The sequence below is a fragment of the Canis lupus genome, chromosome 7 (genome assembly GCF_003254725.2).
Source record: "Canis lupus dingo isolate Sandy chromosome 7, ASM325472v2, whole genome shotgun sequence".
Lineage (NCBI taxonomy): Eukaryota > Metazoa > Chordata > Mammalia > Carnivora > Canidae > Canis > Canis lupus.
The window spans coordinates 59318058-59340022 of NC_064249.1; the positions used below are offsets into that span (position 1 = coordinate 59318058).

Sequence of the window (21965 nt, forward strand, 5' to 3'; positions counted from 1 at the left end):
ATATCTAGAAGAATGTTGCTTTAGCCAATATCAAGGAAATTACTACCTGTTTTCCCTTCTAGGATATTTATGGTTTTATGTCTCACATTTAGGACGTTAAACCATTTTGAGTTTATTTTCGTATATGGTTTTAGAAGTGGTCCAGTTTTCTCAATACCATTTACTGAAGAGACTGTCTTTTCCCCATTGTATATTCTTGCCTCTTTTGTCATAGATTAATTGAACATATAATTGTGGGTTTATTTGTAGGTTTTTGGTTCTGTTCTATTGATCTATGTGTTTATTTTTGTTCCAGTACTCGACATTGTTTTAATTACTACAACTTTGTAAGCCTGGAATTGTGATACCCTCAACTTTGTTTTTCTTTCTCAAAACTCTTCAGCTAATTCAGAGTCTCTTGTGGTTCCCTATAAACTTTAGTATTATTTGTTCTAGTTCTGTGAAAAATACCTTTGGTCTTTTGATAAGGATTGCATTGAATCTGTAAATTGCTTCAAGTAATATGGACATTTTAACAATATTCTTCTAATCCATGAGCATGGAATATTTGTGTCGCTTTAATTTCTTTTTTTAGTGTTTTATAGTTTTCAGAGTACAGGTCTTCTTTCTCCATGGTAAGTTTATTCCTAAATATTTTATTCTTTTTGGTACAATAATAAATGGAACTGTTTTCTTTTTTTTTTTAATTTTTATTTATTTATGATAGTCACACAGAGAGAGAGAGAGAGAGAGAGGCAGAGACACAGGCAGAGGGAGAAACAGGCTCCATGCACTGGGAGCCCGACGTGGGACTCGATCCCGGGTCTCCAGGATTACGCCCTGGGCCAAAGGCAGGCGCCAAACCGCTGCGCCACCCGGGGATCCTTGGAACTGTTTTCTTAATCTCTCTTTCTGCTACCTTGTTATTAGTGTATAGAAATGCTACTGATTTCTGGGTATTCATTTTTGTATACTGCAAATTCACAGACTTCATTTTTTTCTTCTAGTAGTTTTTTGGTGGAGTCTTAGGGTTTTCTATGTATAGTATAATATCATATACAAATAGTGACAGTTTAACTTCTTCCATACAAATATAGATGCCCCTTCTTTTCTTTCTTTCTTTTTTTTTGGGGGGGGGGGGTGATTGCTTTGGCTAGAACTTCTAGTACTATGCTGAATAAAAGTGGTAAGAGAGAGGATGAGCAAGGAGAGAGGCAGAGGGAGAGGGAGAGAGAGAATCTTAAGCAGACTGCATACTGAGCACAGAGCCTGACTTGGGCTTGATCTCATGACTGTGACATCATGACCCGAGCCAAAATCAAGAGCTGGACTGAGCCACCCAGGAACCTCAGTCTGTTATTAATTTTTAACTTTATTTCATTTTAGTCTGAGGATAATATACTTTATGTGACTTCAATGCTTTTATCTTTATCAAGGTTTATTTTGTAACCTAGTGTATGGTCTATTTTGGAAAATATTCATGTGTAATTAGGGAAGAATGTATATATTCCTTTTCAAGGAGTGTACTATGAATGTTAGTCTAATTGTTTTATACTGTTGTTCAAGTCTTCTATTTTCTTGTTGGTCAAGAAATATCTTCTGCCCACTTGCTCTATGCATTATGGAAAGCAGTGTTATGGCTTCAACTTTTATTATTGAATTGTATATTTCTCCCTTTCAGTTCTGTCAGTTATTATATATATTCTTTAATTTCTGCCTTTAAGCTAGATAGTTTTTAAAAATATACTAGAAAATTTTCTTATTTTTTTTTTAGATTTTTATTTATTTATTTATTTCTGAGAATACACAGAGAGGAGAGAGAGAAGCAGAGACACAGGCAGAGGGAGAAGCAGGCGCCATGCAAGGAGCCTGACATGGGACTCGATTCCGGGTCTCCAGGATCAGGCCCTGGGCCGAAGGCGGCGCTAAACTGCTTGAGCCACAGGGCTGCCCTTATTCTTTTTTACTATATTTCAAAACTTATCATCTTAGTAATTGCTTTGGGCATTAAAATTAATGATTTTCTTTTTATTTTGCTAGTTCAAATCTTCTATTGAACCACAGTAATTTTTTTTTTTAATTTCAGTCATTTTATTTTTAACTTCATAATTTCTATTTGGTTGTTTTTTATAAGATAATTTTCATCTTTTTATTTATATTTTCTGTTTGGCAAGAAAACTTTCTAATTCCCCTTAATTCTTAAATATGGTTTTCTTTAATTCTTTGAACATACTTAGACTTGCTCATTTAAAACCTTTAACTAATAAGTCCTATATTTGGGCTTCATAGAAACAGTTCTTATTGACGATTATTTATTTGTTTGTTTTTACTGTGTATAGGCCATATTTTTCTATTTCTTTGCATTTCATATGCTTTTGTTAAAAATTGATTTTAAACAGTATAATGTGGCTACTCTGTTGTAATTTTTACTAGTCAATTTCCTGGTTTAATTCTCTAAATTCCACGTTCTTTGTCATATATGGCCTCTGAAATCAGCTCAGTTAGCCTAGTAGTCAGCTAATTATTGGACAGATGTTTCATTGGCTTAAACTAATAAGTCACTCAGCCTTTGCTGGAGGATTCTGTTTAAGAGTAGGTCCACAATGCTTTAGCAGACAGTCCACAGCTCTGCCTTAAGTTTCCCTACTTGCTGCTTGTGCAGAAGCCTCAAGGTCAGTCAGAGGTGAAAGATTAAGGACTTCTCTGATCTTTTCTGTAAATTACATACAGCTGTGCATATGTCATAGCCTTCTAGACTTCTACATATATTTGGAACATTTCAAAGACTCTTTATCGTCAGTTTTTCCTTTAAGTATATTGGTTAGCTTCCTATTAGCTCCACCTCTTACTGCCGCTTCAGTCACTAATGTGAAACAATTTCTGCTGATTATTTTAGACAAAGGCCTTAGGGGTAGAACTTTAATGCAGTGAGACCTCTAAGTCAAGTTAAATAAAGACAGGCACTGAAGTGGAATTGTCACGCTGCTACCAGATAAGCCCAGATGGATCCAATAGTAATAATTCCCTGGGGATGGCACTTGGGAGCATCCGAACTCATTCTAATGTCTCTGGTGGCTTCTAAGACATTGACTCAGCTGTTAGATTGGAGGTTAAGGTTATTATGGAAGTAGAGAAATGAGAGTTGGAATAGCTTATGTCAAAACACACTAAAACATTGTTTTTACTGGGATTCAGCTATTTTTCTTGAATTAATGCTTCTTTGATTTTTACAAGTTTTTGGTCAATTTCTGGAGTCCTTTGTTGATTTGGACAAATTTTATCAGTGTTCTCTTTGCATTTATGGAAAGACGGTTTTATGTTTTGCTTTGTTTTGTTTCTCTGCAGTTTTTATTCCAAAGGTAGTTCTCCATTGTTGTTTCATTAAAAAAAAAAAAAAAAAAAAAAACACTTTTGGGGCACCTGGGTGACTCAGTCAGTTAAGTGTCTGCCTTCAGTACAGGTCTTAATCCCAGGGTCCTGGGATCAAGTCCAGCATTAGGCTCCTTACTCAGAAGAGGAGAGCGTGCTTCTCCCTCTCCCTCTGCCACTCTTCCTGCTTGTGTTTCTCTTGCTCTCAAAATATATATATATTTTTTTAAAAAGCACTTTTACATATTACATAATCACAAAAAAAATGAAACAAGACAAGTATTAAGCTCAACATTTTACAAATTAAGAATTTTAAAGTAAAATAATCTACTTGACATGTTTCCCAAATAGGCAAAGGCAAAGACAAGATTAAAACTTGTACATATAACTTCTCTTCAGTTTTATTCAGAATTCCATAAAAAGAGTCACAGCTTCTCCAGGCTAGAATGATACAGTGGGCATCATGAGTGTTTAATAATTTAATGACCTAAGGGTTTCCAAGTATCTGAGATTATTAAGGGTTTTTTTCTGGATTCTGTCCAAACTAGTGCCCTTTTTGGGGTATTTTTGTTATAAATATTATATCTATTGTTAAACTCCACAATATTATATGATTACTATTTCTCCTATCATTTTAATAATATATATTATATTATATATATATAATATTATTATATTATGCTATTATTGACATATTACATATATCATAATATATATTACATATATCATAATACTGTATATGATATTATTTTATATAATTGTTTTTTAAATCAGGTAAGATCAAAAGCAGAAAATATGCAATAATAGTGTCCATTATAATTACATAATTACCTTTATTTAGCTTTTCTCTGTTTAACATTTTAATGTCTTGAAGAAAACTTTTCTATTATTTAGGCATAATTTATGTGTTATTAAGAATAAGACAAAATTTCCCCCAAAATCTGAGTTTCTCCATCAGTAGGCACACGGTTCCAGGTGATACGGCATCTGGATTAGTTGTTTCCTCACTAAACATGGCTCTACTTAATTTAGTAGATGTAAATCACTCTTTCACTGTATCTTAGCCTAATAATCATTTTTTAATATCCCATATCACTAAGAGAATATATTCCTACCAAAATAATTATAAAATTATACCTGAATCACTTAGACTTCTTCATAATTAGAAGCAAACAAAAAATTGAATATCAAATATAATCTCAATAGGGGTATGGGGTTGTGTCTGTAGTTGACTGCCATTAGATGAATGAGTACTTAGTTTCTGTTTGCACATACTTACTGAATTCTCAAGTGTGATTGGCCTACCCAATCAGGTCACATTCCACTGAACTACCTGGGTTCCATAATTCAAAGCCTAACTCCTGAATTATATGAAGAATATGGAGATGAAATAAATGCAGAGTTACTAAAATGGTACCTCCACAGAAAGAAAATATAAGACCTCAGTTTCCAACCCTCAGTGATAGATTAGGCAAATCCAATAGCTTTCTAGTCACTTTTCCATTGTTAATGAAGCTTCAAATCAACTCTAAACACATTTTTTACCTTACCTGCTTCAGACTTGACCCTTGACTGGGGATCTATGCTAGGGAAGGAGAGGTACTCTACAGATCACTCCTTTTTCCTCTTACTTCCCTCCTTCCTGTGTGTGTGTATCTATCTATCTATCTATCTATCTATCTATCTATCGATCGATCTATTTATCATCTATCTATCATCTATCTATCTATCTATATATTTTTTTCTAGGCTAGGAGGTGGCTGGGACATACACAAAGGCACATAGTATTTCTTTATTCTTGATGTGGAAGCAAGTGCAGTTTGCTATCAGTTCGCTACTGCCTTCTGGCTAACACTGACTTATCACTTATACTTCTAGGTAGCGGGCCTTTTGGGGCTCATGGGTGAAGTTTTGTTTTGTTTTGCTTTGTTTTTGTTTTCTCCAATGGGGCAGGGTACTGTTGTTATGCTTACTGCACAATTCACCAATAGATGTTATTATCTGTTAGCAAGCTTCAGCCTGACTTCTTTTAGTTCCTGTCAATATAGTTGCTTCTATAAAATCACTACTGCTGAGATATGCTTGGTTTTTTACTTGAGATATCAGCAAACATTTCAAGCCTAGGGATATTCTGCAAGGTCCACTAGATCGACCTGGATATACTCATTGCTAACATCATGCCAAAAAAGTGAAAGGGAGGCTATTTCCATGCTACTCCCTTTCTTTCAATCCATTGCTCACCTGCTAAGTTTTTCATAATGACAGATCAGGACAACTGTGCTGTGTGAGAGAAAGAACAACGTTCCACATATGTATTTGACATTTGAATTGGTTGTTCAAAACAATAGTGGTATCATTTGTTCATTTGCTTTATATTATGCTGTCAAATGTTCTATGTACAAGAGAAATAGCAGCCCTTAAAAGTCACATGCGTCGTAAATATTTCCATAATTTATAGATTCCTTTTTTTTTAAAAAAGATTTTATGTATGTATATATGTATGTATGTATGTATGTATGTATTTATTTGAGAGAGAGCAAAAGAATGCATTCTTAGGGGAAGGGAGTCAGCAGGAGAGAAGCAGAGACGGAGGAAAAGGGACAACAAACTGGTAGCTGAGCCCAGAGCCCCACATGGAGCAAAATGTTGGTTAGATGCCACGAACATGGCAATGTCTTAACTGTATGTGTGTTGTCGGGACTGACAGCCTCTTCTATCCTTGTCAAGGGGAGTGCTAACCTTCTCTCATACAACATCCTTTATTTATTTTTTTTTACCATATAACACTGAACATTAAGTTTAAATTTTTATATAATAACATTTATATTTTTATGATAATTTTGATAATTCTGAATTTTGTATTATACTTTGAAAGTCTCTTATCTCTAAATAATTATAATTTCATCATTTTTAGCACTCAAAAAATGATATATGTAAATATTTTATTCATTTGAAATTTATTCTAAGGAAAATGGTGGAGAGCCATTTTATTTCAGTAGCTATCTAATTTTTCTCAATGTAGCTTACTTAATACTTTGCATTCTCTCCATTGATTATAATTATTACTTTAATATATGCAAATATCATTTTGATATTTGATCTAAATCATTAATAAGATAGTCATTTTCTAGATATTGTGTTCTTTACGATGGCTTTGTAATTGTTTAAATTATGTCTTTAATGAATCTAAATATATGAAATATTTTTCTAATTATTTAAGTCCTTTTATATACTTCATTATAGAATTCTAATATTTTCCTCATGTAAGTGAAATATACCTATTTTTACAATTATTTCTTGGTATTTTGTGCCTTTTTTGCTATTCCTCTGATTCTGTGCTTATTTTCTATTGTATTTTCTAACTTGTTATTATATACATACATATAAATGTTTTAATAATTATTTTATATCTAAATATATATCTGAATTACTATTGCTACCTGCAAGATTACCAAAATATCTTACATTTAATACTTTTTAGTTGAGTCATTTGAGTCTTTCAAATGAAAAAAACAAAATCAAATCCTTAGGACATAGTAAAGACTTTGCCTGTTACTTCCTAATATATGTAACATTTTTTGTCTAATTATTTGATGAATTCCTCCAGAGCAATGTAAATATCAATTGCATGACATCTCATCTCTCTTCTCCTCCTCCTCCTCTCTTCTCTCTGCCCCTTTTACCTTATCAATTTCAATAGGAATGTGTCAAGCACTTTACTATTAAAAAAAGAAAAAACCTTTTACTAACATGTGATCATGTATGTGTTTTTAATACATGAATAAATGTGTTCGTGATAGATTTCAGGTTTGATCTGGACTCAAAGATGAATTATTTAATTTTATTTAAATATTTAATTACTAATATAAATTCCTTAATATTAAATTGTATTTTGTTCCTTGTATTATTTTAATGTCCAGGGATTCTATTTATTGGTATTTATTTCAAAAAAAATTTTGTATTGCTATAATTGATCTTGATCTTTATTTTTTGTTTGTTTTAAATCAGACCTTTACCAGTTTGCTGGCTTAGTTTAGAAAGCACAATATGAAACAAGGACTAAAGTATAAATGGGAAGTAGATATCCAGTAGGAGTAAACAGGCAAAAAGATGTAACATGATGTCTTGGGTTATTGTTGGTCATTTCTTAGGACAAGCCAGACAGAGATATGGCAGGTAGCTCAGAAAGTGTGCTTGGTCATGTGTATTAGTTTGCTAGGGTTACCAAAACAAAATAGCACAGACTGAGTGCTTTAAAGAACAGAAGCATTTTCTGTCAGTTCTGGAGGACAATCATCCCAGATGACTGCCAACTGGTATTGAAAGATTTGGCTTCTTCTAAGGTCTCTATTTGGCTTGCAGATAGCCACCTCTTTACTGTGTCCTTAAAAGATTTCCTGGTATAAGTGCATCCCTGGTGTCTTTTTGAGTGTCCAAATTACTCTCATTTTGGTGTTATCACCTCTTTAGAGGCCCCATCTCCCTTAGTCACATTCTGAGGGAGATACTGGGGGTTAGGACATCAACATAGGAATTTGTAGGAACACAGTTCAGTCCACAATACCATACAAAAGAAACATCTAGATAATCCACAGAAGGAAAAATGGAGAAAGCATTTTTAAAAAAATTAAATCCCCCTCATTTTTCATTGACAAAAAGTTATCCCATAAGAACCCAGACTCCCAAATTGTACTCTTTCATAGAAAAGGCAAGAGGAGAGCAGTCACAGGAAAAGACTTAGAGTATAGAGCCTGCTGGTCAGAAAGCCTAGGCTTTAATTTGTATTCTAAGCCAACTAAGGATATCCAAAACACCGTAGAATTAGTGCAGTTTGGAATCTGAGGAGATATATACGATTTGTCTCTACACGGTTTTCTTATAATTATGCTGACTTTGTGAAGGGAATTTGGGATCTTTCCTTTTCTTTCTGAATTAAATTGTACCAGGATTATTTGTTCAATGAATTTGAAATAGTTCACTTGAGAAATCATGTTGACTGTGACATTTTCGAGGAGAACATTTTTTTGTCAACATTCTGTTTGTTTTTAATGATTATTCATCTATTTAAGGTTTTAATATCTCTTCTTGAATCAATTTTAATAATTTATATATACCATTGCATTCATTTTGAAATATATTCATATTGCTTTCTATGACATTTGAAATATATTCATATTGCTTTCTATGACATTATACCTCAAAAGTCTAATTAATTTTCTCTTTATCTTTGAATATTTCCACTTTCTTTTGTTAATGTCTTTTAATCTATCACCATTATTCCTTAATTGTATTGCTTTTATATGTCAATTCATTAGCTTCTGCTTTTAGAATACATTTATTATTACCTTTTTAATACCTCAATTATAGGGGATCCCTGGGTGACTCAGCGGCTTGGTGCCTGCCTTTAGCCCACGGCGCGATCCTGGAGTCCTGGGATCAAGTCCCGCGTCGGGCTACCCGCGTGGAGCCTGTGTCTCTGCCTTTCTCTTTTTTTTTTCTCTCTCTCTCATAAATAAATCTAAAAAAAAAAAAAAAAAAGAAAAAAACTTCAATTATAGTTGTTTTTAGCAAAAACACATAAACAAATAAAGGGAAACAAAATAATAAATAAAGCTTTCTAACTTTCACCTTTGTCTCTTGTTTGCATTAGCTAGTGTTTGACATTGTTCTTTTTACTTGAGAACTTTGAGTCAATTGCTTTTAAATGTATCTGTTTTGCAAATACCTATATCTTAAATCTGAGTGACTTGTTTTTAAGATACTTGAGTTCAAGGCTTTTAAAGGTATTGGTGTTTATTATCATAGGAATGTTTGGTCTAAAATCTGCCACCTCATTTTGTGAAATTGATTGAGTATAATTCTACTTAAAATAAATGAAATAAATAAAATAAAATAGAATAAAATAAAATAGAATAAAATAAAATAAAATAAAATAAATAAAATAAAATAAAATAAAATAAAATATCCTAGGGACACCTGGGTGGCTCAGTTGTTGAGCGTCTGCCTTTGGCTCAGAGCATAATCCCGGGATCCGGGATCTAGTCCCACATCGAGCTCCTTGTGTGGAGCCTGTTTCTCTTTCTGCCTAGTTCTCTGTCTCTCTTTCTCTCTTTCTGTGTCTCTCATGAATAAATAAATAAAATCTTTAAAAAATATATCCTAATTTCTTGCTTCAATGAGTTTTGAAAATGTATGTATCTGCATACCCATAACTCGAAAGCAGAGATAGAAATTACTCCATACCCTTTTCCAAACAAATTTCCAAACCTGCAGAAGCAACCACATTTTGACTTGTAACATCAAATCTTGTTCTTATGTCATAAAAGTGGAACCACACAGTATGCATTTTTTTTGCTATATTCTTTTAGTCTATGTAATGTATTTGAAATTCATCCACATTGTTATGTATATGAATAGATTGCTTCCTTTAGGATCTGAAATGTGTTGTTCTATATAAATATACCTAAATTTGTCCTTTCTCCTGTTGATAGGCATTTGTTTGTTTGTTTGTTTTTTCCAGTATAGGGATAATTATGAATTGTTATGGGCTGAATTAATCTCTCCAAATGAAACCTTAATTGTTACTACTTCAGAATGTGACTGTACTTGGAGACAAGGCCTTTGAAAAGATGATTATGTGAAAATGAAGTCACCTGACTGGGCCTTACTCCAATCTGACTGCTATCTTGTAAGAAGTTTGAACATATCAGAGATACCTGATACATGGGTTCGTGTGCACTGAGGAAAGATCGTATGGGGACACAGTGAAAAGACATCCATATGAAAACCCAGGAGAGGCTAATGTGGGAAACAATCCCAGAAGAAAAATTATTAAATTTTCTTACTATCTACAGCCCATTGAAGTCCTTGAAATGGTCAGAATGACATTCCTCTAGGGACTCAACTGCCTCAATGATGACACTTGGCTAAAGGCAAAAGGTAATCCATTCCCCCGCCCCCCACTGCAGGATCCTGTAAGTCTACTTTAACATTAAAATTCCTTTAGAAATTTCCTTTATCTCTAAACCTCCCAAGATGCGGGCTAGCTATCATCCCCCAAGCATATGGCCCACCTATCTACATCTGAAGGGTCTCATGACTAAGGTTTTATTGGATGGTAATAAATGACCCTTTCCCAACAATAGCTAGCTCCCTTACAGGTCCTGGAAACCTTGCTTCCAAAATTCCTTAGAGGCTTAGGATATCCATAAGCCCCTAACAACTGGAAAGTATATAACAGGTCACTTCTCCTGATCCCAGTACAGGCCTTTCTGCCCACTGGTTCTGTCCTCGTGCTTTAATAAAACCACCTTTTTACACCAAAGACGTCTCAAGAATTTTCAGCCTTTGACTCCGAACTCTAACATTCTTTCCTACATCAGAGGCATCAGAAGAAACCAAAACAGCTGACACCTCGATCTTGGACTTCTGGTCTCCAGAACTAAGAGAAAATAAATTTATTTTGTTTAAGTATTTCAATCTGTGGTATTTTGTTTATGGCAGTCCTAGCAAACCAATACATGGAACAAGCTGCTGTGAATATCTTGACACTCTCTTTTTTTTTTTTTTTGGACATATGTTTCCTTTTCTCTTGAGTGAATACCTTGGAGTGGAATTGGATTTATGTCTAATTAAAAAAAAATTGCCAGACTTTTCCCCAAAATGATTGTAGAATTTTACACTCCCATCAATAATGCATGAAAGTTCCAGTTGTTCTGTATTCCTGCTGATGTTTGGTGTCAGTCTTTTTATTTGAGCCATTCTCTGGATATGAGACGGTGTTTACTTTAGTTTTAGTTTGTTCTTGAAAACTAATAATAACTATTCATATGCTTATTTCCATTTATTTAGCTTTTTATCTCCAGTTTATCTATTTTTGAGTAGTTCTATTTAATTTTGAATAATTTTATATTATTGATTTATGGAAGTTCTTCATTAATTTTTTTAAATCTATGTAATTTGTCAGATACATATATTAGGAATAGTTTCTCCTAATCAATATCTTGTCTATTCATTTTAATGTTTTTTTTTAAGATTTTTATTTATTTATTCATAGAGACACAGAGAGAGAATGAGAGGCAGAGACACAGGCAGAGGGAGAAGCAGGCTCCATGCAGCGAGCCCGACGCGGGACTCGATCCAGGGTCCCCAGGATCACGCCCTGGGCTGCAGGCGGTGCTAAACCGCTGCACCACCGGGGCTGCCCTAATGTTTTTTTTTTTTAATAAACAATAAGTTTTCACTTTGGAGACCAATTCATGGTTTTCCTTTTATGGTTAATGTTTTTTTTTATATCCTATCCACCACATCTGTATCTATCCTAATATTGCAAAGATATATCCTGTTTTAATTATTTTTAGAAGAATATATAGGTGGCATTTCTCTGATATATTACATGTTCAAGACTATTTTCTTAATATTTGCAAAAATCACTTCTTTTTTTTGATATTGAATGCTATTGTGCAGGGGGTAGGGGGATGAGGGAGCAAAAAAAAATCACCTAACACACACACACACACACACACACACACAAATCAGCTTTTTTTTTTCTATCTTGAATACTTATTCTTTCTCATTTCCATAGAACGATTTAGTTACATATTTTAGTAATTTAATAATATATACTCTTTAATTGTAAGTTGGGATATTTTTCTGTGTAGAATTTTTGTGTAATATATTGGAGTGAGGGTGAACAGAGTTCACAATTAAATCAATCTATACACATTGTTTTAAAATGGATTGGATCCTGTTTCACATCTTGAGCAGGGTTAGCAAATGCTTTGTTGCTTTTCCTTATTTTTGTAATTTTTTTCTTCTTTGGAAGAAGTAAATTTTGTTTCCCTTTATATGTATTTCCCTAGAAAATGTCAACTTTCCTCAATTGATAAATTACCAAATGTTTCATGTAAAAACCACTACTAGAAAACACATATGAGGGACGTCTGGGTGATTCAGCGGTTGAGCGCCTCCTTTTGGCCCAGAGCATGATCTTGGAGTCTCTGAATCGAGTCCCACATTGGGCTACCTGCATGGAGCCTGCTTCTCCCTCTGCCTGCGTCTCTGCCTCTCTCTCCCTGTATCTCTCATGAATAAATAAATAAAATCTTAAAAAAATATATGAAAAATATGTTTATTTAATTTCACTTTTAAAAATCAAGTTTAGTATTTTGGCTATGTAGGTTAGTTTTATTTTTCAAGTATATAAATACATTTGAATTCAAAGTCTAAAGATTGAATCAGAAATCACTTAGAAGTTTACTTTTGCAAATACAGATTTACATTGCATTTTACTATTAAATGCCTCCATTTTTCTCCAAATGCTCTAATTTTATCGGATTGGTATTTTATTTCCAAATCCCAAATAAATTAGTATGGCATACAAAAGCCCTTCAACACAGGCATACAATACAGTCTGTCTAACCATTTGTCTATTTATCTAGCAAGATTAATCCCTCCATACAACCTATGCAAAAATCGAGTTTGGTTATTCAAAAAACTCTTAAGATTCTGTATTCTACCTTAGTGCCTCTATAAATGTTATTCTTGTCACCAAGATTGCTTTTCTTTTTTTTTTTTCTTTTTCTTTTTTCTCATCAGAGACTCAAACTTGTCATCAATGTCCAAATGACAATGCATATTCTCCAATGGGAAACACAAGAGAAAAAGTCATACTCATGTATACCTACTGTATTAGTAGTAATTTTTATAAAGTATTTCAGTTATTTGTACTCTTTGCTAGACTTTGTGCTCTTCCTTCTTGTTGAAAGAGATTTAGTATTTTTAGACACAAAATACGTAAGAAAATATATAACGTGAATATAAGGTACACGTAGAGACATTTAGATGGAGGGGACTAGCTATACAGTAGTTTTTTTTGAACAAAAATTATTTCAGAATCTGTATAAGATAGTAATTTAATCCTAAACTATTGCCTTGAGTTTGGCAAAGATAGCCAAATTAGCTGAAGTATGTATAAAAAGTGCATTATCCATGATAGAAACTATGAAAATTCAGAAAGTCATTTATCAGTTAAGAAGGGGTCAAAAAATATTTATGGGCAGAACAGTAAATGTTCAATGTAAGAAGAACAATGAACAACATTTTTTTCTTGGCAGCATTTGGTATTTTTAGCATATTTCTGCTTAAAGCTGTATATCTTGCTATTCAAAAGTTTCAACTTGAAAGGAACTGTAGTTGATCCAAAACCAAAAAATAAATATTGATACTGTAACATTGATACTGATTTTTTTTTAATAGAGAAAACAATTACAACGTTTTCTTGACACTGGATCAAAAGGCCTGATGCTGAATTCTTCAATTCTTAGCTGACATCTACTCCATGTCTTTAATCACACAGCATATATTATTAGCTGAAAAAAAGTTACTTCAAATAAAAAAAAAACCTCTGCCAAAATTAGAATTATAATTCTGTATTTATATAAATACAAAGTAAGGTACACATTGTTCTTTGCAAAGAGAAACTTAATGAAAACATGATAAAACAAACTCTAATGTCAAGTAAGTGGTGATTTCAAATTAGGAAGAAAAATCAAAATTATGGCTAATACAACTCTCATTTTTTCATTGTTTCTCTTGGCTGTTGCCAGTAATAAAGTATTTGTGTTACCAGATAATCATCTTTCCTAAGAACCTCTTTTATGATGCTAGTTATTTCTGGAATTGAATAAGAATTCCAGATAATAACATTTTTCAATGTCTTATCTGGAAACTTTTCTACTCTGGTAAATGTCATTTCAAACTTAATCTCAAATAAAATACCACAATTTTTTTAATAATTTTTTTTTTAATAAATTTATTTTTTATTGGTGTTCAATTTGTCAACATACAGAATAACACCCAGTGCTCATCCCGTCAAGTGCCCACCTCAGTGCCCGCCACCCAGTCCACAATTCTTTATAATATTTAATTGTTCTGTGATTCGTTTTGATGAATTTAGAAATAAGCCAATGTACCTTTTTTCTGGTCCTTAAACGTTCTGAGACGGCTTATAAATTCTTAATTATAAAATGCATAGGAAATAAATTTTATGAGATTGGTTACCTTTCCTGCCTTATTTGTCACTACATCCCCAGTTCCTAGAATATGGCTACAAATAGTTAAGTATTCACTAAATATTTGTGGAATAAACAATTGCATGAACCCATATAGAACAGAATAAATTATTTGCATTCTCATTGTAGAGGCAACTTAAACTAGTCTCTTATAAAAGAATCCTCATTAGTTTTAAAGTATTTTGATAGTCAGGAATGCTTCAATATGAGTCACCCTCAAAGACAATGATTTCGCTTGCTATATATTCCCCCATCTAAAGAGGATTGAATAATAGCCATGTCCTCTCTAAAGGCATGTAAGAAAATAAATAAATAGATAGATAGATAGATAGATAGATAGATAGATAGATAAATAAAATAAAGGCATGTAAGGTGGCTTCCTCACTGAGATATCTTACGTCTGTTAGTTATTTTGCGTTCATATAAAACACATTGGCAGCAGCTTAGAGCAATCTGAGAACTTGAATGTAAAGAGTCAAGCAAGTTCTAGAACAGCTTTGTAATACTCTTCTCACGTCCTGGAGGTTTTGATAATGCTGCCTCTTTCAGAGCTATATCTTATATTTCAAATGAGATTGAACCCAGTGCTGTTAGCGAACTACAAAAATTAATTCAGCAGTTCTGAATTATGAATCTATTTTATATTGTAAATCTATTGTAATGCCAAATAATTGAATCCTGTTGAGCTTTTTTTGAATGTTGCAATTATAATGTACTAGGTAAGGCAATATTTACTCCAAAGTAAATAATTTCCATTCTCTATACTCTATCTATATGTCTGATATGGCTAAATAATAGTCTTTATAACATAAAGATCACTTTGCACAAAAATGATAAAATTAGCAATATTAAAAATGTCACTCAGTTTACATATGAATTTGGTATAGAAAATGTAACTGATGAAAATTAAATGGTTGCTTCATTTTTCTTTTTTTTTTTTTTTTTTTTTTTTTTTGCTTCATTTTTCTTAACTGCTGCTGGTCACATTGTGTCCTGAAGATATATATTATTTTCAAACTGTATGAATTCAGCTGAACAGAGGTAAGAAGATATAGATGTTATAAGTTCCCAGGAAATTTTTTTAGCTAACAATGAGCAAATTAGACTTTGTGCTACTACTGCTTTTCTTACTGATTTCAATTATCTCTAAGCAGATCGTATAAAGCATAAAGAGCCCTGTAGAAACAGAAACATTCAGAAATAGAAAGTACATGAATGGGCAACAAGACCCATACAAAGACCACAGGGCAGCATACACATGCCAAGGATTTAGATATGGTTGTGAGCTGTTGTCCCTATAATAACAGAGACATTGGTCATGGTGATGAGTTCTCCCTAGGACAAATGAGCATGAAGTTAATGGTGGGTGAGGGAAGAGATTCATTCTTGAGAAGATTGAGAGAATAAAAATAGGGAGAGAGGCATCATGTTTGAATAATAAGTGAGATTTTAAAATTGTATTGCTGGAAGCATTAAAGACTTAGTCATTTCAAAGCAATCCTTGTCTTTGCTATTTGCTAGTTGTGTGAGCTTGAGCATTACTAATCCTCTCTAAGATTATTCATATCTAACGGTGATATTGATGACAACATTTTCTTATGATCATTAGGTCATAATACATATTAAGTTTTTATAATTACTGGTACATAGTGCTTAATAAACATTTAATAATAACTATTATTCCTTTTGCTTTGAGCCATTCCTTTTCAATCAAGTGATTGTCCAAGGCTTATGGTCTCCCTGAAGCATATGGCCTCCCCAAATATATTAGATATATTTGAATGAGTGATATTGCCTTTTTTTTATTTTTTAAAGATTTTATTTATTTATTCACGAGAGACACAGAGAGAGAGGGAGAGACATAGGCAGAGACAGAAGCAGGCTCCATGCAGGGAGCCTGATGTGGGACTCGATCCTGGAACTACAGGATCACGCCCTGGGCCAAAAGCAGGTGCTCAACCGCTGAGCCACCCAGACATCCCTGTCTTATTTTTTTTAGAGCTCTGTAAGATGCTCCCATTTCTCCTTTGCTTATTGCCAAATAATGGCTAATAATCACCCCATGCAAAGTACTGTGTGAAGTAAGTCATGACATATTAACACAATGAGATGAAAGAACTTCTCTCCCGAAAAAGGGGTAAAATAGCACAAATATATGATAATAGTTAAAACATGGCAAGAGTGAGATATAGAGTGCTAGGGCTATGTAGAGGACAATAAGATTACTTTGGGCTAGGAGGACAAAATAAGTTACTCAAGGAAGTTATCTATTATTACCTTGATGAATGAGAGGAACTGCCATGGATAGACGTGAAAGAGCAGATTTTCTTTTTTTTAATTTTTTTTTAATTTAAGTGCAAGTTATTTAACATATAGTGTAGTATTCATTTTAGGAGCAGAATTTAGTGTTCATCACTTACATGTAACACCCAGTGCTCATCCCAACAAATGCCCTCTTTAATACCCATTACTCATTTAGCCCATCCTCTCACCCACCTCCCCTTCAGCAACACTCAGTTTGTGAGAGAACAGACTTTCTAAGTGGAAGGATGACAATGAAAAAAAAAGTATATAAGAGGGAAATAAAAATTTCTTGGAAGAAACTTGGCTTCATTTGCTCACCAGAGACATACAGATAAAAAGAGGAAGATTATAGTAGGAAAATGTAATTGTGGCAGCTGGAATAGAGGGAGAGGAAACAAGAAAATGATCAGGAGGCTAGTTCATTAATCTATATCAAGATGAAACAGGGATTAATGCCTGACCAGAATTTAAAAGAGAAGAACATTGCAAGAGAACTGGAGACATAAATTTGGAAAAATTTGACTACGAGCAAAGGTATATGCAAAGTCAAGTAGTCTTTGATGATGATAAGGATTTATTTCAGAATAACTGCAAGAAAATTATTTAACTCTGCATTGATCAAGTTAACTTTCTAATGTCATGGAAACATCCAGCTACATGTAGTAGATGTCCAACTACATGGATGAATACCTGAATCCCACTTTCTTCAATATATTAGCATTTTAATATACCCAAAGGCCAGGAAATATCATTTCCTTTTCTCTGGGCTAACTATTAGAAACTGTATCTTAACTTTCCTACAGCAAGATAAGAAAAACAAATCTCTTAGGAAACCCTAAAAGTTATACTGTGGCAATATATTGCTTTTTTAATTGAAATTTATACATTTATTTTATCTGGTTTTTAATTGATTCAAAAAACTTGTGTACATCATTATGACATACATATATTTTCCATTTTGTATTATTGATAAGATTAAAATTCCCATCTAATTAACTTATGCCATTTGAATCCTGCATTAAGACTACAGCTTAAGTATCACAGTTACACAGAGAAAACATGTTTGCAGATAAGACTCGTGATGACTATAGTACTATAACAGCCTTGCCTTGAATTTAGAGAATGGTTTCAACTTCAAGAAGTGAAAAATTATTGAGTAATGATAGAAATAATCCATTGCATACCTTAACTCTTTTTATCCCTCTTCTATCTTGGAGAGAAAATCACTAAACATTAAAAAAAATGAGTAAAAATTATCAGACTCTTCTAATCATACCTGCAGAGCTTTAACATCCTCAATCTCTAGAGAACAGCTTGAGGTAGAGCATATTATCTTATACTGCCTGGAGATATTTACACCTCCTCTATGTGTCACATACCCTCTATACCCACATACCTTATCAGAAGTGCAACAGGAAAATGTTATTTAATGTTGCCTGAGAATTTCCTTGCATATCTACAGAGCATGCAGGAAGAAGTTTTAGATTGCCATTTTTCATAAACTTGGGGATACCTATGAACCCTGTAAATATGGGAAATATTTGAGTTCAGTATCCTTTTCAGAATAAGAAATACAATTTTGAAAAACATACTATGCCCTCAGAAACCCAGTAAACTGTACCAAACCCTGGCATAGCTTATTTGTGTTTGGGAATATTAGACATTACAATTTGATCTAATCTAACAACTTGTTTTGGTGTTGTTTATTAATATTCATTTTTAGTTCATGTTACATAAATCTTTTAAATATTAACTTCACGTAGATAATGCTATGAAAATAATTACATATTTATTTATATATCCAAAATATTTATAAAACTACTTAGAAATTTTGGCTTAACATAAAATCTGTTAGCTATTTCCACTCATAGTTTTTTCTTGCTGCTTTTACTCTTATTCATTTTCCTTTAACATATTAGCATTTTAGATTAATATTTTCCTATCAAACAGCAATTACTTTAAATGAGCATTAGGAAGTGATTAAGGAATTAGGGGTCATGTGGGTACAACTTGTTTCAAATGGAAACAAATACTCCATATTATACCAGTTTACTTCACACAGACCCAAACTCTTCCTGATTATATTTTTTTAAAGATTTTATTTATTTATTTATTTATTTATTTATTTATTTATTTGAGACACACAGAGAGAGGCAGAGACATAGGCAGAGAGAGAAGTAGGCCTCATGTAGGGACCCTGATGTGGGACTCTATCCGGGGACTCTACGATAAACCCCTGAGCCAAAGGCAGACCCTTAACCGCTGAGCCACCCAGGGGTCCCTCTTCCTGATATTTTAAAGTAAATACTATAAATTGGTCTTTAATTCAAATATAGATGGGCCAAAGAATAAATGCTTCTATTACCAATTCAAAGATCTATAGGCCATGTTACACCTTCATGAAAATGATAAAACTTTTTTTATATATGATTCAGGGTACATTTAGAATTACCTTACTATGAGGCTTTCAGAATAAATTAATTTTTAAAGAATTTTGGTTACTTAGTAACTATGGTGAAATATTTTTCAATTAAGGTAACATTTTCTGAGCCATTCATGTCATGGATAGAGAATTAGAGAGTTTACCCAAGGGAACCTCCCAAGACATTTCTCAAGGTCATGTTCTGGGAAACACGTTTGGAACTTTCTATTTCAATTTTAAGGGAGACTTAAAAATAAACCATAGCCATGAAATTAAAAATATTATGCTCATTTTCCTGTGAGATATATCATCACAGTACCTGTCTCCATTAATTAAAATTGTAATTCAAAGAAATTTCTTATATGAGGGTTCTGTTGTATAAGTCTATACTGATATCTTCTATACTGATATCTTCTCTTTTATCAAAATAAATAAGTAGGAAATATTTCAGATAGAATTACTATTAACTCTCTTCCTTCTGTGCCCTCTCTTATCCTCCCTCTCTCTTTCTCTATCTCCCTGCATGTATATGTGTATGTGTGGGTGTATAGATAGATAGAGAGATGTATCATGCTACCAATTGCCTTTGTTATAAATATGAGAAGCATTCCAAAAAAGTTGCCTTTAACAGGAAAGGTAAACAAACAATAAGTACTGTTGTGCATCCATAGATAATTCCCTGTAATGGGTTATGTTTATCACACTCCCAATGACAATATTTGTTAACTCATGATACTTAGTAATAAGTGGATTTTTTAATAAAGTAGATCAAATGAGTGCCATCATTCATAAGCCAGTGCCATATGTGCCATTTTCAAAGTTTTATAATTAGCCCTTATAATACACAAGCAATATTTTAGCTTTCAAAAACTTAAATAGTGTCAACCTCGCTGTCACTGGAAAGATGATTGCCAAATACGTGACCTACTCAATTTCTAATAGCTAAGTTTAAATATGGTGATCCATAATTTGGGCTCTTGAAATACAACTAATACGCAATAAAAATATCAGTAGCACCCTAATAAGAAATTGAAAAGATATACATAGATTTATAAAGCAAAAATTATTGGTATTATTGGAAAATGTCATTTTTTTGCTTATAAATTATTCATATTTGAAATCTGCATTGATCAAATTTACCAAGTAGTGACCACTTTTCATTTATATATGTTTGACAAAGCCAGAGAATCTATGATAAATCAGGCCAGGAAATAAAACCCTGGTCTTACTGTCACTGAATCATGAAATTGCTGTGCTAATGAACAAGACAGACTAGAGGCCACAGTAAAAGTGAAGACTAATATTTATTTAACAATATTCTAAATTTCAGTACTCACATATTTGCTTAACTGCTGGGCTGAAAGCACATACTGTTGTTAACTTACTGACTCTTAATTCTCATTGTGTAATGTAGTAAGCACACAAAGAACTCCCAGCATATCATCAATGTCATTTATTTGTTCTAAGCAGAGATCGGAGGACCCCAGATACTACTGTAAGGATAATAATCATATGCCGTAATAAAGATATTCTGAATAGCAAGATGTTTCACTATAAGACGATACTCTATTCCTCAGAGTGCTTTGTAATTGTGGGTCACACTGTATTCTGAACAGAATGGGGTCATTGTCCCCTCGTATAACTCTTGCTCCACTTCTACCCTAGCAGAGCCTTAAGTGTACTAATATATTTATACTTCTCCATGTGTTTTCTCTGCCTGAACCACTCATAAAACTCTTTCATCTAGTTCACACTCACTTGTCCTTCAGTACTCAGCATAATCTCTGAGTCTGTTTCTTCTCTGATACAAGTCTATCATTCTGTATACACCTGTATCACACTATTAGTCATAATGTATCTTAAATGATCTTTAATTTATATATTTTTCTCAATAAACTCTCCAAAAGGAAGAGAAGGTTCATTTTTGTATCCTCCAGAAATTCATTGTTTCAATAAATAAGTGGAGTGAGTTATATCCAATATAATCTTCTAGTACCTTATGTTTCTCATTATCTTCTTTAATATAAATCCATAAAAGCAATGACTCCTCCTAATATTTTAATGCATACATGTTTTTAATAATATTCTATAGTTATTATTTTAATTTTGGAGGCATTTGCACTATTCTCATCATCATGTTAATTACTTTACCTACTTTATCTAATGTAGTCCTTGCAACAATCCCTTAAGATGGCTATTGTTAGTTATCTCTATATTAGATATGATAACAGTGAAACTTTATTTATTTATTGATAGAATGAGAGTGAGTGGGGTGGGGAGGGACAGAGGAAGAGAGAGAGTGAAACAGTCTTAAGCAGGATCCACACCCAGCACAGAACCCATCCTGAAGCTCAATCTTACCACCCTGAGATCATGCTGAAATCAATAGTTGAATGCTTAACCCACTGAGCCATACAAGTGCTCCAAGTGAAACTTAGTTTAAAAGATTTTGTTGAATATTTCAAAACTTGGAGCTAGTAAGTAAGAGCTGAACTAAAATCCATCTCTCTCTGAAAATAAAGTCTGTCTCTTAGGAAATATAAATTTCAGATATCTGTTCCCCATAAATCTCACCCAGCTTTTCCGTCAAGTCTTTTGGATGCCTGCTACTTATTATATCATTTTAAGATAGCCTTGTGGTGTCAGCCCTAATGGAGCTGATGTTTGTGTTAGGGTTTTTATTTCCCAACACTCTAAAAGCTACAAAACTTCAAGTTACCAATGTGCCATTGCATTACATAAAGAATTCAAAGCACAAAAGCCCTGGCTTCTCAAAAGTAAATAAAATGGGACCTTCCCTGACTCATGTGTCATACTTT

At 33.0% G+C, this 21965-nt stretch overlaps 1 pseudogene; it reads right to left on the reverse strand.

The window, feature by feature from the left end:
• Positions 1-5986: 5986 nt before the first annotated feature.
• Positions 5987-6104, reverse strand: LOC112648995 (U6atac minor spliceosomal RNA; annotated as a pseudogene).
• Positions 6105-21965: the final 15861 nt, after the last annotated feature.